Source organism: Triticum dicoccoides, chromosome 4B (assembly GCF_002162155.2).
Source record: "Triticum dicoccoides isolate Atlit2015 ecotype Zavitan chromosome 4B, WEW_v2.0, whole genome shotgun sequence".
Lineage (NCBI taxonomy): Eukaryota > Viridiplantae > Streptophyta > Magnoliopsida > Poales > Poaceae > Triticum > Triticum dicoccoides.
The window spans coordinates 486,296,190-486,308,896 of record NC_041387.1 but is presented as its reverse complement, the minus strand read 5'-3'; the positions used below and the strand labels follow the sequence as shown (position 1 = coordinate 486,308,896).

The 12,707-nt window shown below is 52.2% G+C and overlaps 1 non-coding gene across 1 annotated transcript; it reads left to right on the top strand.

Moving 5' to 3' along the window:
• Positions 1-11,787: 11,787 nt before the first annotated feature.
• On the top strand, positions 11,788-11,895 carry LOC119296462. Its single transcript, XR_005145228.1, has one exon. It is a non-coding gene; the product is annotated as a small nucleolar RNA R71 (small nucleolar RNA).
• The last annotated feature ends 812 nt before the right edge of the window (positions 11,896-12,707 follow it).

Genomic DNA, 12,707 nt, shown 5'->3' with positions numbered 1-12,707 from the left:
TCAAAAATCTCATTGTCAGGGGCGACTCGCAACTCGTCGTCAGGCAGGTCAACAAGGATTACCAAAGCCCATTGATGGAAGCCTATGTGGATGAAGTGAGGAAGCTAGAGGAGCGCTTTGACGGTATACAAGCGGAGCACGTCCCTCGGGCGGAGAACGACATTGCCGACTACTTGTCAAAGCACGCAGCCCTCAAGCTACCTGTGGAACCAGGTACTTTTGTGCTTCAGCTGACTCAACCATCCGTCGAACCATCAGCCCGGCAGAACAAGCGGAGGAAGCTAGGCCCCAGCAAGTACTTCCCCTCCGAGCCTCCCGGGGCCGCTGGTGAAGATACTGCCGCGGGCCTGCCAACTCCGGTAGGGCCTGAGGCCATGGCCGTAGAGACAGCCGCTCCCGCGGCAGAAGAGATGCCTTTAGTCCTTGCCGTCGAGCCGCAAGCTCTGGCATGGGCACAGCACATTGTCCGATTCCTCCAAGTAGGAGAGCTTCCTGAGGAGCAGGAAGAGGCGGAAAGAGTAGCCCGCCGGTCTGCTCTGTATCAATTCGTTGACAACGTGTTGTATAGAAGGAGACCAAATGGGGTGAAATTGAAGTGCATCTCCCGGGAGGAAGGACTAGAGCTGTTGGTGGAGATACATGGAGGCATATGTGGCTCCCACATAGGGTCAAGAGCCCTTGCCGGCAAGGATTTCCGGCAAGGCTTCTTCTGGCCCACCGCCCTCCAGGATGCGATGGCACTGGTAACCAAGTGTGAAGCGTGCCAGTTCCATTCAAAGAAGCTTCATCAACCAGCTCAAGCTCTTCAAACCATCCCTCTCTCCTGGCCCTTTTCGATCTGGCGGCTCGACATATTGTTCCCCTTCCCCCGTGTCATCGGGGGCTTTGAGTACTTGTACATTGCAATCGACAAGTTCACAAAGTGGCCAGAGGTGGAAGCAGTGAGGAAGGTGACGGCGCAGTCAGCCATCAAGTTCTTTAAGGGACTAGTTTGCCGTTTTGGGGTGCCCAATAGGATCATCACCGACAATGGCACACAGTTCACAAGCCATGCCTTCATGCAATACATTGAGGATCTCGGCAGCAAGGTCTGTTTTGCTTCCATGGCACACCCACGGAGCAACGGCCAAGTGGAAAGAGCAAATGCTGAAGTTCTGCAAGGCTTAAGAACGAAGACTTTCGACAAGTTGCACAAGAGTGGAAGGCGCTGGATTGATGAGTTGCCAGCGGTTCTTTGGTCGATCAGGACGACGCCAAATCGAGCCACCGGCCAGACACCCTTTGCCCTAGTTTACGGGGCAGAAGCAGTTCTCCCCATGGAACTCATATACGGGTCACCTCGAGTGCTCGCTTATGATGAGCTTGAGCAAGAGCGACTGCGATAGGATGACGCAATGCTCCTTGAGGAAGATCGTCTCCGGGCGGTTGTGAGAGCAGCACGCTACCATCAAGCCTTGTGCCGCTACCATAGCCGCAAGGTTCATGCTCGGAGCCTTAAGGAAGGCGACCTTATTCTTCGGCATGGTCAGTCGGCCAAGAATTCCAACAAGTTGACGCCGAAGTGGGAAGGCCCTTATCGGGTAACACGAGTCACCAGGCCCGGCGCAGTCCGCCTAGAGACCGAAGATGCCATTCCAGTGAGCAACTCCTGGAACATCGAGCATCTTTGCTAGTTTTACCCATAAGGCGCGGCGGCCGGGCCTCCCAGCAAGCCACCCTTTTGTACAAGCCTTGCCAGCAAGGCATGTATCCCTTTGTACAAAGCCAGGCGCAGACCTTGAGCACTAATAAACAAAGCGCTGGTGCCCTAAGTTATAGCATGCATGCTAGGTCGAGTCTCCTCCTCGGTTAGGGTTGATAGTGCTTGGCAGCGGCTAACCCCTAGCTTAGAGGTCGAGTGTGCATCTCTTTGTTTCTTCCCTGTCCTCTTTGGTTCGTAGGACACGTAAGTATTTCTGCCGAGCTGTTTGGAAGAAAGGAATGGGCCAGTGCCCCGACCCTGGCAAGCCAAGGTTGCCGGGGGCTGCAAATGCAAGGATCCGTCCATGACAAGCCAAGGTTGCCAGGGGCTACAGGTCCAGATAAGTCTTTTATCCTCTATCATGCATTTCGTTATGAACTGGGGTATGTGAAACCTCGATTTATCTCTAGGCTACCGTGCTCCCCTCTTTCCGCACCCAAGGATTATCTCCTGGGTCCAAAGTTGGTCGTCGTCGCGACAGCAAAGGGATAGAACCTGGAGCCTAAACCCATCTCATCCGTGCCTCCGCCAAGAGAGTGAGAAAGATCAAGCGAAATGGGGGAACGGCGAGGCCTATTGCCGGGTGAAAAGCGTTTACCTTAGATGGCAACAAGGATTCGCTCGTTGCCGTGGGTTTCACCCATGAACGAAAAGCCCGGCGAACATCCCTTTTCATTAAAAACATCCCGTACATGTACAGTTCATACAGAATGAAAAACATGAGCAGGGGGATTACAAGTTCTAAAATCTAACGAAGGCCCGAAGGCTTACAAGATTAAAAAGAGATAAGGTGCCCGTAATCCCTTTCTTGTCCCTCTCCTCAGGAAATGGAATAAGAAGGAAAAAGGGCAAAAGGAGCGCCTAGGCGAAGTACGAGCAGCAGAAGGCACCAGAAGAACATCCCGGTGGCCACCCCAAAGGGAGGCGGTGATGATGATGACAGTGGAAGAGCTGGAAGACGAGGCGGTAGGATCGTCAATACGCTACGAAGGCGTCGGTGCCCGCGTACTCCGACTTGATGGCCTTGCCACCCGCCCTCTTCCTCTTCCGCAGCCTCCCAACGCCAGCCGCCCCAGGAGGCGACCCCGAGAAGTTCAAGGAGCCGGCGACACGGATGATGGGGTCACCGGTTTCGCCCCGGGGCGACGCGCCCGACGCCTAGTCGGACCCGTCATCCTACCGCCCGCTACCCTCATCGTCGCTACCGCTGTCCTCCTCGTCACTCTCGTTCGAGGAGGTATCTTCGTCAGAGGAGGAGCTCTCCACGCAGTACTTTAGACGAGTGCCAAGGTCTCCAAAAACCTTGACGGAGAGCAGGCCGGCCTCCATCAACTTGAAGAGAAGGACGAGCCCCGACGTTAGGTTGTGGACGCTGGCGAAGGTCTTCCATCCTCGATGAAGGTACATGACGTGAGGGGCGGGGAACTCGACATCGGCCCATATGCCGCTGTTCCCACAACCCCTCATATGCAGCTGCAACGCCCGCGGTGGATCCAGCTCCATGGCCCGAGCAAACGGGGTCAGGAGACAGAGAAAACGGCGCGCCAGCCGGCGCAGCCTGACGAATAACTCGAAGGGGTTGTCCCCGACGTGGCCCTCCATGGGGGGAAGGGCCGCTAGTGGAAGTGAGGCCGATGCACCGCCCCGTCCCCCTCTACTCCGAGCACCACGGCGGCCTCGGCCCCATCCTCTCCCTCTTCCCCTACAGGTCGGCTCCACCGCCACGGGCTCTTGGGAGGGAGCAATGCGTTGTCAAGCCGAGACCCTCGCCGCCACCGATGAAGCGTCGCCACGCCCCCTCGCCATGGCGGGAAGAAGGAGGAAGCAAGAATGGGGAGAAGCGGATGACGAAGGATTGAGAGGCGTCATTCCTCCTGCTCCCCTCTTTATAAAGGGGCGAGAGCGAGGCTCGGCCGCCCCTCTCTACCAATCCGGCCTATTGAAGTGACCACAGGAGGAGCCATCGACCGCTCTCCCCGCTCAATAAAAAGCGCGTGGGAATAGGCCTACACACGCGTGACTTCCCGTATCCCGTGCGCCTGTCATTCGCTCTGCATCGTGCATGCCGCAAATGTGGCGCAAGGGACGGGAGCAATGGGACGCGTGGCGTGGTGGTTCCAGAATAAGGGCAGTAAATGAGCAGCGGCCCTACGGTCTCGAAGAGACATGCAAGCCTCCTCTTTACTGTCCACCGCAAGATGACGCCAGCATGCTTCGGTCACGCACGCCCGCACGACCCCACATCACGCGTTCGGCGCAGGACATGGGGGAAGCGCTGCGGACGGAACAGTTACCGCGGTAAAAATCCGCCCCGCCTGCCCGCGCACCGTTCTGGGCCTGGCCCAACAACGTGTCACACTTATGTATGGCCCAGGCCCGGGGGCTCCTGTCGGTGTACAAAAGTAGGGGCTCTGCTTTTGACCCATTTACTTGTGCACGAGCAGTCAGAGCCACCTGCGACGGCCACGCATAACAGGGCAATAGAGGGAAGCCGGAGAGTAGCCAAAGGTGCAAGACAAACAAAGCAATAACAAGGACCAAGGCCACAGAGATCGGTTGGATGAAGTAGGTTTCCCTGGCGGGGACCCTTACCGAGGCGGCCTCAGCAGCCCCGGCAAGACCATTGCCAGGGCAGCTCGCCCACACCAATTGAGCAAGCCACCTTCGAGCCCACCAACGCTAAACAAGCGCATTGGGACAGGGCTCGGGAGGCACCTCCGTGGTGGCATGCAGATCTTTGTGAAGACAAAGAATATGCAAGATTAGATGAGGATTGGAAGACAACGATCCTCGGCAGGGTTCTTGCCAAGGAAGCCCACAAGACCCTCGGCAAGGTCCTTGCCGAGGACGACAGCATGCCGCGGCGAGACCCTTGTCGGGCCACCCGGCAAGGCCCTCGCCAAGGGCGCCAGCAGGGCCACTGCCAGGCCCACACCGGCCAAGTCTCTACCGCCATTCACATGCAGCTGTCGACCCAACCAGCCGAGCAGGCACCTGCGTGGCAATATGCAGCCCTTCGTGGAGGCTCCACCACCGCGCCACCGCAGCTGGATGCCTGCCTACATGGCACCGCATGCATCGCTGGCCAGGGCGCGTGTCAAAGCAAGGAGGAGCAGCGACGGACGGGATGGGCCTCGCCCCCGTCCCCGATAAAGTGAAGGGACACCTAAGCCTCGCATTAAATGTGCTTTGTCCTGTAATATGAGCGATAAGCTCGCAACACTGTAGCACTTTCCACCTTCTGTGTGCCACTGTGGCAGCTCCTTTCGCCTATAAAAGTAGGCCCATGGTGCAATGGAAAAGGATTCGGCTCTTTCGAACCTGGCAGCACCCAGAGCTAGTTCAAGAGCTCAAGAACACTAAATACATCCACCAAAGCAGGATCGTAGGGTTTTACGCATCTTTGCGGCCTAAACCTGGGTAAATCCCCCTTGTGCTATCTACTAGTCCCGCTCTTCTCATGATCCCGCACCCCGCAATCGTAGTAGGGATTCTTGTAATCACATAGGTGTCGTTTCCCACCGACACTAACCCTGGAAGCTAGCCTATGATTATCATTGTTCTTCTCCTACGGACTAGACCCTCCGGTTTATATAGACACCGGAGGGGGCTAGTGTTACACAGAGTCAGTTACAGAGAAGGGAATCTACACATCCAAATCTCCAAGCTTGCCTTCCACGCAAAGGAGAGTCCCACCCGAACATGGGACGAAGTCTTGTATCTTGTATCTTCATAGCCCAACAGTCCGGCATACGCATATAGTCCGGCTGTCCGAGGACCCCTTAATCCAGGACTCTCTCACCCACCATCGTTGCACCGCGGCGCACGTGCAAGTTCTCCCGAGTCCTCATCAATGGCGGCAGCAGCATCAACATCCTCTACCGCGACACCATGACCAAGCTTAGCCTCGAGGCCAAAGACCTGGAGCCGACCCGGACGATCTTCCACGGCATTGTTCCCGGCCTCTCCTGCTCTCCGATTGGCCATGTCCAGCTCGATGTCCGGTTTGGCGATAACAACCACTTCCGACGTGAGCCGATCTGGTTCGAGGTGGTGGACCTGTCCGGCGCATACCACGCATTGCTGGGCCGGCCCGCTCTCACCAAATTCATGGCAGTCCCCCACTATGCTTACCTGAAGATGAAGCTGTCGGGTCCAAAGGGCCTCATCACCATCACCGGCGACTACGGCAAGTCCCTGGAGTGCGCCAAGATGGTGCCAAGCTGGCCGAGTCGTTGGTCATAGTCGAGGAGCGGCGCCATCTCGACCGAATCGTCTCCCTGGCCAACGAGACATCAGCCGCGCCGATCCCGGCCGAGGAGCCAGCTGACGAGGCCGCCTTCAAGCCCTCCAAGGAGACCAAGAAAGCGAAGTTGAACCCGGAAGACCCCAGCTTCAGCAAGTACATTGTCGAAGGCGCCTTCCTCGACAGCAAATAGGAAGGTGAGCTCATCGACTTCCTCCGTGAGAATCGGGATATTTTTGCATGGACCCCAAAGGACATGCCGGGTATCCCGAGGAAGTACGCCGAGCACAAACTCCACGTCCGCAAGGACGCCAAGCCTATCCGCCAACCCCTATGATGTTTCTCCGAAGAGAAGAGAAGAACCATCGGTGAAGAGGTCACAAGCTTTTGGCGGCCGGCTTCATCATGGAAGTGTTCCACCCTGAGTGGCTGGCCAACCCAGTCCTCGTCCTGAAGAAGAACAACACCTGGCGCATGTGCATCGACTACACCAGCCTGAACAAGGCCTGTCCCAAGGATCCGTTCGCCCTCTCGCGGATCGACCAAGTCATCGACTCGACCGCCGGATGCGAGCTCCTGTCCTTCCTGGATGCTTACTCTTGCTATCACCAGATAAAGCTGGACCCGGCCGACGCCCTGAAGACATCCTTCATCATGCCCTTTGGGGCGTATTGCTACATCACCATGTCATTCGGCCTGAAGAACGTCGGTGCCACCTTCCAGTGCTGCATGCAGAAATGCTTGCTGCTGCAACTCGACCGCAACATCCACGTTTACATGGACGACATCATGGTGAAGACCAAGCAGCACCTCACTCTCCTCGACGACCTAAAGGAAACGTTCGCCAACCTGCGCGAATACAAAGTCAAGCTCAACCCGAAGAAGTGCGTTTTCAGTGTCCCGGTCGGAAATCTACTCGGCTTCCTCGTCTCGGAGCGCGGCATTGAGGCGAACCCGGAGAAGATCAAGGCCATTGAGCACATGCGCAAGCCGGCTCGGTTGCACGATGTCCAAAAGTTCACTGGCTTCTTGGCCTCGGTCAGCCGGTTTCTCAGTCGGCTGGACGAAAGGGCCTTGCCCCTGTATCAGCTGATGAAGAAGACGACAGCGTTCGAATGGAATGACCAGGTAGACGAGGCTTTCCGGGATCTCAAGCGCATGCTCTCCACCGCACCAGTCCTGGCCGCGCCGGCCGAGAAGGAGCCGTTGTTGCTCTATGTTGATGCAACCTCGCGGTCGGTCAGCACGGTGATGGTGGTCGAGCGACCAGAGAAGGGCAAGGTCCAAGCCGTCCAGCGCCCAGTCTACTACCTGAGCGAGGTGCTCCCCGCCTCCAAGCAGAACTACCCGCACTACCAGAAGATGTGTTATGGCGTGTACTTTACCGCCAAGAAATTGAAGCAATACTTCCAAGAGCATGTTGTCACCGTGGTCAGCACGGCCCCCCTCGGCGAAATCATCGGGTGCCGGGACGCCTTTGGCCGGGTCACCAAGTGGGCGCTCGAGCTAGCCGGCCACACCATCCTCTACGAGCCCCGCACCACGATCAAGTCCCAGGCCCTAGCCGACTTCCTCGTCGACTGGACCGAGACCCAATACCTGCCGCCACCGCCGGACTCGATGCACTCGCACATGCACTTTGATGGATCCAAAATGCGTCTCGACCAAGGGGTCGGCATTGTGCTGTCTTCCCCGAAGGGCGACCGACTTTGCTACGCACTCCAGATCCACTTCGCAGCCTCCAACAACGTAGACGAGTATGAAGCCCTTGTGCATGGCCTCCGGCTTGCCAAGGAACTCGGCATCCGGCGCATCCTGTGCTACGGCGACTCGGATCTGGTGGTGCAGTAGTGCTTCGGCGAGTGGGACGCCCGCGACCCCAACATGGCAAGCTACCGCTTCCTCGTCCAGAAGCTGTCCAGATTCTTCGTGGGCTGCAGTTCCTCCATGTCCTGCATGCGGAAAATGAGGCGGCAGACATGCTCGCCAAGATCACCTCGTCCCGGCAGTCCATCCCGTCCGGCATCTCCCTCGAGCGACCGCACAGTTGTCCGTCAAGCTATCTCCGGACTCCGAGTCCATCTATGTTCTGGACAACCCGACCACACCCCAACCTAGCCTGGGGGCTTCCGAACCCAGCCCAGGGACTGCTGAACCCGGCACGGGGGCTGACGCTGTCGACCCGGCCATCATCACCCTCGACCCGGCCGCTGCCGTCCCCGACCCGGGGGCGACTGATCTAATGTAATATAGTGGGGTTTTTATGCCCCGAACTACGGATGTCGTGTTCTCCACAGGGACTAGGTGACGACGACTACGTTCGGCTAAATCTAGGTGACCCAATTGAATGATGAAAACAGAAAATAAACCTAACACTAACCAGGATCAACAACAAAGAAAATAAAAAAGAAGCAAAGGGAGATGAAGATTATCTTTACTCTATCTTTTTGATATTTTTGTTATACTTGAGAAAGAAAATGCTAAAACAAGCAAACATCAAACAAAGGAATTAAAAAGACATGAACATATATATATATAACAATTAACAGGGGGAAGAAACAAGGTTGTAGGACAGAACATAAATGTATCACATCGCAGACACACACATATGTATATATATAACAGGTACTTGAGACAACATAAAAATCACATGTACTGGAGCTATCACAGGAACTTACAAACTGAAATTTTCTGCAGCAAGCAGTACACAGGCTATATGTATAACATAGAGACACCACTGAATCACAAAAGTTTCACAAACTGTAATCTGAATATTGAATACTTTTACACATCTCAAAAACACCGAAAGCACATTCAACACAGATGCAGAGGTTCAGAGCTGAACAGTAGCAGAGGTTCAGAAGAGAGACAGCAGCAACGGAGGTGAGAAGCAGAGTGCAGAGCAGGAACCTGGGAAAGAAGAGCAGCAGTAGTTTTAAGAGGAGGAGGAGCAGAGATGCAGGAGTAGAGACGTGGGGAGTGGCAAAGCGCAATAGCAGCAGCAAGTTCAGAGAAGGAGAAGGACAGCGGGGATGCGGGAAGAAGAAGTATAAGAGCAGCAGCAAGGTTAAGAGAGGAAGAAAGGTGGAGGAGCAGTAGCAGGGGAGGAAGAGAGAAAGAGCAGCAGCGTGGGGGCGTTCACGCGGATGACCAGACGCCCGCGCCGCCCTTGTCTAATCGGGCGCGCAAGATGCGGCGGTGGCTGGAGATGGTGGTGAGTGGTGGATCCTGGTGTTGGATGGTTGGGTGGTGCGGTGGTGCTGGTGATGGTGCGGTGGCGCGACGCCACGCCGGCCTGGCCGCGGCGGCGGCCGGAGGTGAAGAAGAAAGGGATCGGGGGAGAGAGATGAGATGCCAGGCCTCCGGGGATCGAAGGCCACCTAGGGATTTTGACCCCTCTCGATCAGATTTGCCCATATTGCACTTTGGCCCTTCTCTTCTCTTCTTTTCACTTGACTAATTTTCTTAGCCACCTAGTCCAGATCTTGGAAGTTTATAGTGCCTTTGCGCACTTTTCTGCAAAAGAAACAAATGACGAATAAATGGTCTTTTATATGATTTTCATCCAAATATATCAGAGTTCATAGTAAGAATGGATGAACATATATCAACAAATGGTGTATATATGTGCCAAAATTATGTATATGAAATGTGCTTATCAAGTTCCCCCACACTTAAATCTTTGCTTGTCCTCAAGCAAAGGCATATGACAAAAGCAAGAACATGAACAGTGAACTGACTAGAGAATGTCAAGTGAAGTAGATCTCTAAACAGTGCATGCTTTGGACTTGGCTAGTGAAAATTAATGGTTAAGAGTGCTACATATCAATAGGACACTAGTAAACTCGACCATTTTAAACTTTTGCAATGATAAACGAAGATTAGCAAGTTCAAATGCTGATTGTGCCAAAGGGTTCCTAAAGAGAGCATGATCCCAAAAAAAACTTATTACCCGGAACATAACATTATGGTAGAAGCACTTATTGAATTTGAAGGAAGTAATGGTAATATTTTATTGATCTCACCAAAGGAACATACCACCGATCCCGAGAACATGGTATACACCCGGCTTGACTAATTATTAGTTTTTTTAGTTTGTCTCCCCAAAGGAACATACCACCGATCCCGAGAACATGGTATACACCTGGTTCGGCAATTACATTTCTATTATTATTAATTACTGCCCAAGCTAACCCGATTTCACATGCCACCGATCCCAGGAACATGACATGCTACTGTAGGTAGCCAGACTTATTTATTCATTAATACTTATCTTAAATGAACAACGCATAAGAACAAAAACAGGAATCATCACTTCTCCATGTCTGGTTCACATGCTACCGATCCAGGGAACATAGCATGCTAATCCATAGTGGTTAGGTGATTGCTCTCAATGGGAAGACACTTGGCACAAATTCAGCATCTAAACGTGGTGATCTAGGTGTATCATAGTAAATGCAGAAAATGACGAAGTTTTCTAGTGTACTAGGGATTTGAGCACTCAAAACTAGTAGTTCTCACTAATTTTAGCAAAGCATGCATGGTGTAGATCACTAGTTTACAAGGCATTCAAAAATCAAGTTCACAAATTCACATCAAGCACAATGCCAAAGGTGAGATTCAGCTTGACAACAAGTAATAACTGGCTCAAGCAACCCAACTAGCAATTGAATTCAGCATGTATTTATGATATTCAGAATGGGTCATGAAACAGCTCACCGGGCTTAATGAAGTAGCACTCGCTTGATCACCTCACCAACTGCAGCTCTTCTCCTTTCCTTCCTTATGGATGCTCCAGCTTCACTCTTCTTCGTGTGTGCCCCATTGCTTCTCCTCATCACCATGTCGTGAATCCACCAGGATCCCAGGGAATGTCATCTCGAACTCGGTCAACTCACAGTAAATGGTACACAAGCATCAACCTGAAGGAACACTCAACAACCAAGCCAATACAAGTGACAGATAGAATGCCCTCTAAGTCATCGATAGAGTACCCTATCATATAAGTATATCTATTGAGCAAGTCAGGAACATGTATCAACAACAAGTCACATGGTGCATAGGCAGTATCCATGATATGGCATATCTTGTCGAGAAAGCTAATATCATACCTGAGATACTTGGGAAGAACCTTCAGGACTACCTCAATTGAAGATACCAAGTGAGGTGTGCTTGTAGAAATTTCCAGTGGACTCATGTCAACAAGTGAAATAGTAGAGCTTGGCTCCTTGACATCTGAATCCACCTCATCATAATCAACCATGAAGCTCTCCATCTCAGGCTCAAGTGTTGAGGAATCAATGCAGCTGACGTCATCGAAGGAGAACTTCTCCATATCTGGCTCTACCAGCACATGCTCAATATGAACTAAAGGTGACTCCTCAATATCAAAAGCAACTAACTGCAGCTCCGGCTCATCCATGGAAGAATCATCACAATGCAAAACTGAATCTCCAACACTAGTATCCATGTGATCTGTAGCGCGTGTGTCAACTAGAATGGTGTCATCATCATCAAAGATAATCCATGCAAGCTCAATCTTGTCACACTGAGATAGAGGTTCAGGATTTTGTGTAAGAATTGGCGGCTGAGGTGTAGTGATTTCTTGCAAGCAAATTAATGAATCAGAGGTGGGCTTATCAATGTACCACTGAAGTTGGTGGAAAGCTATGCACTCAATCAGCAGAAAAGCATCATCAAGTGTCTTGTTTGTAATAGCTCCGCCCGCTGCCATATCGACGTAAGCTCGAGTGTCCCAAGTCAATCCTCTATAGAATATCTGCAGCTCTAACCATCTCTCAAGCCCGTGGTTAGGACATCTCCTGAATAAAGCCTTGTATCTCTCCCAAGCATCATACAAGCTCTCGCCTTCACGCTAAACGAAGCTGAGGATCTCATCTCGAATTGCGGACTTCTTGTGTAGTGGGAAATATTTATCCAAGAAAGCTTGTGATATCTCGTTCCAACTGAATGATCTTGATGGCAAGGATCGATACCAAGCACGAGCATCATCCCGGAGAAAGAATGAGAACAGCATGCACTTGATAGCATCTTGAGGAACTCCATGGTACTTGACTGTACCTGAATACTCCATGACTCGGTATAAGTGCTCATAGGGATCCTCAGTGGGCAGTCCTCCAAACTGTTGTTATTGAACCAAAGCAATAAGACCAGGCTTCATCTCAAAATTCTCTGCCTCAATAGTTGGCCAAACCAGTCCTGTGATATAACATTGACTACTTTGCATCCAAAGATCACGAAGCAATGCCATATCTTAACCAAGTGTAACTATAGAACAACCAGCAAAGATTTATGATTCCCTACACACACTCATAAACAGTAAACACTAGTTAGAAGGTTAGTATCCTAATAAGCCGAAGAAGCAATGGGGGAAAGTAGAGGAAAAACACTGAAGATGAAATACACGACGAATTGAACAAGGAACTAAAGTAAATCTAGTCTATAACCTAACACAATCGCTCGACGCTAGTCCCCAGCAACGGCACCAAAATGATCTAATGTAATATAGCGGGGTTTTTATGCCCCAAACTACGGATGTCGTGTTCTCCACATGGACTAGGCGACGACAACTATGTTCGGCTAAATCTAGGTGACCCAATTGAACGATGAAAACAGAAAATAAACCTAACACTAACAAGGATCAACAACAAAGAAAATAACAAAGAAGCAAAGGGAGATGAAGATTATCTTTACTTTGTC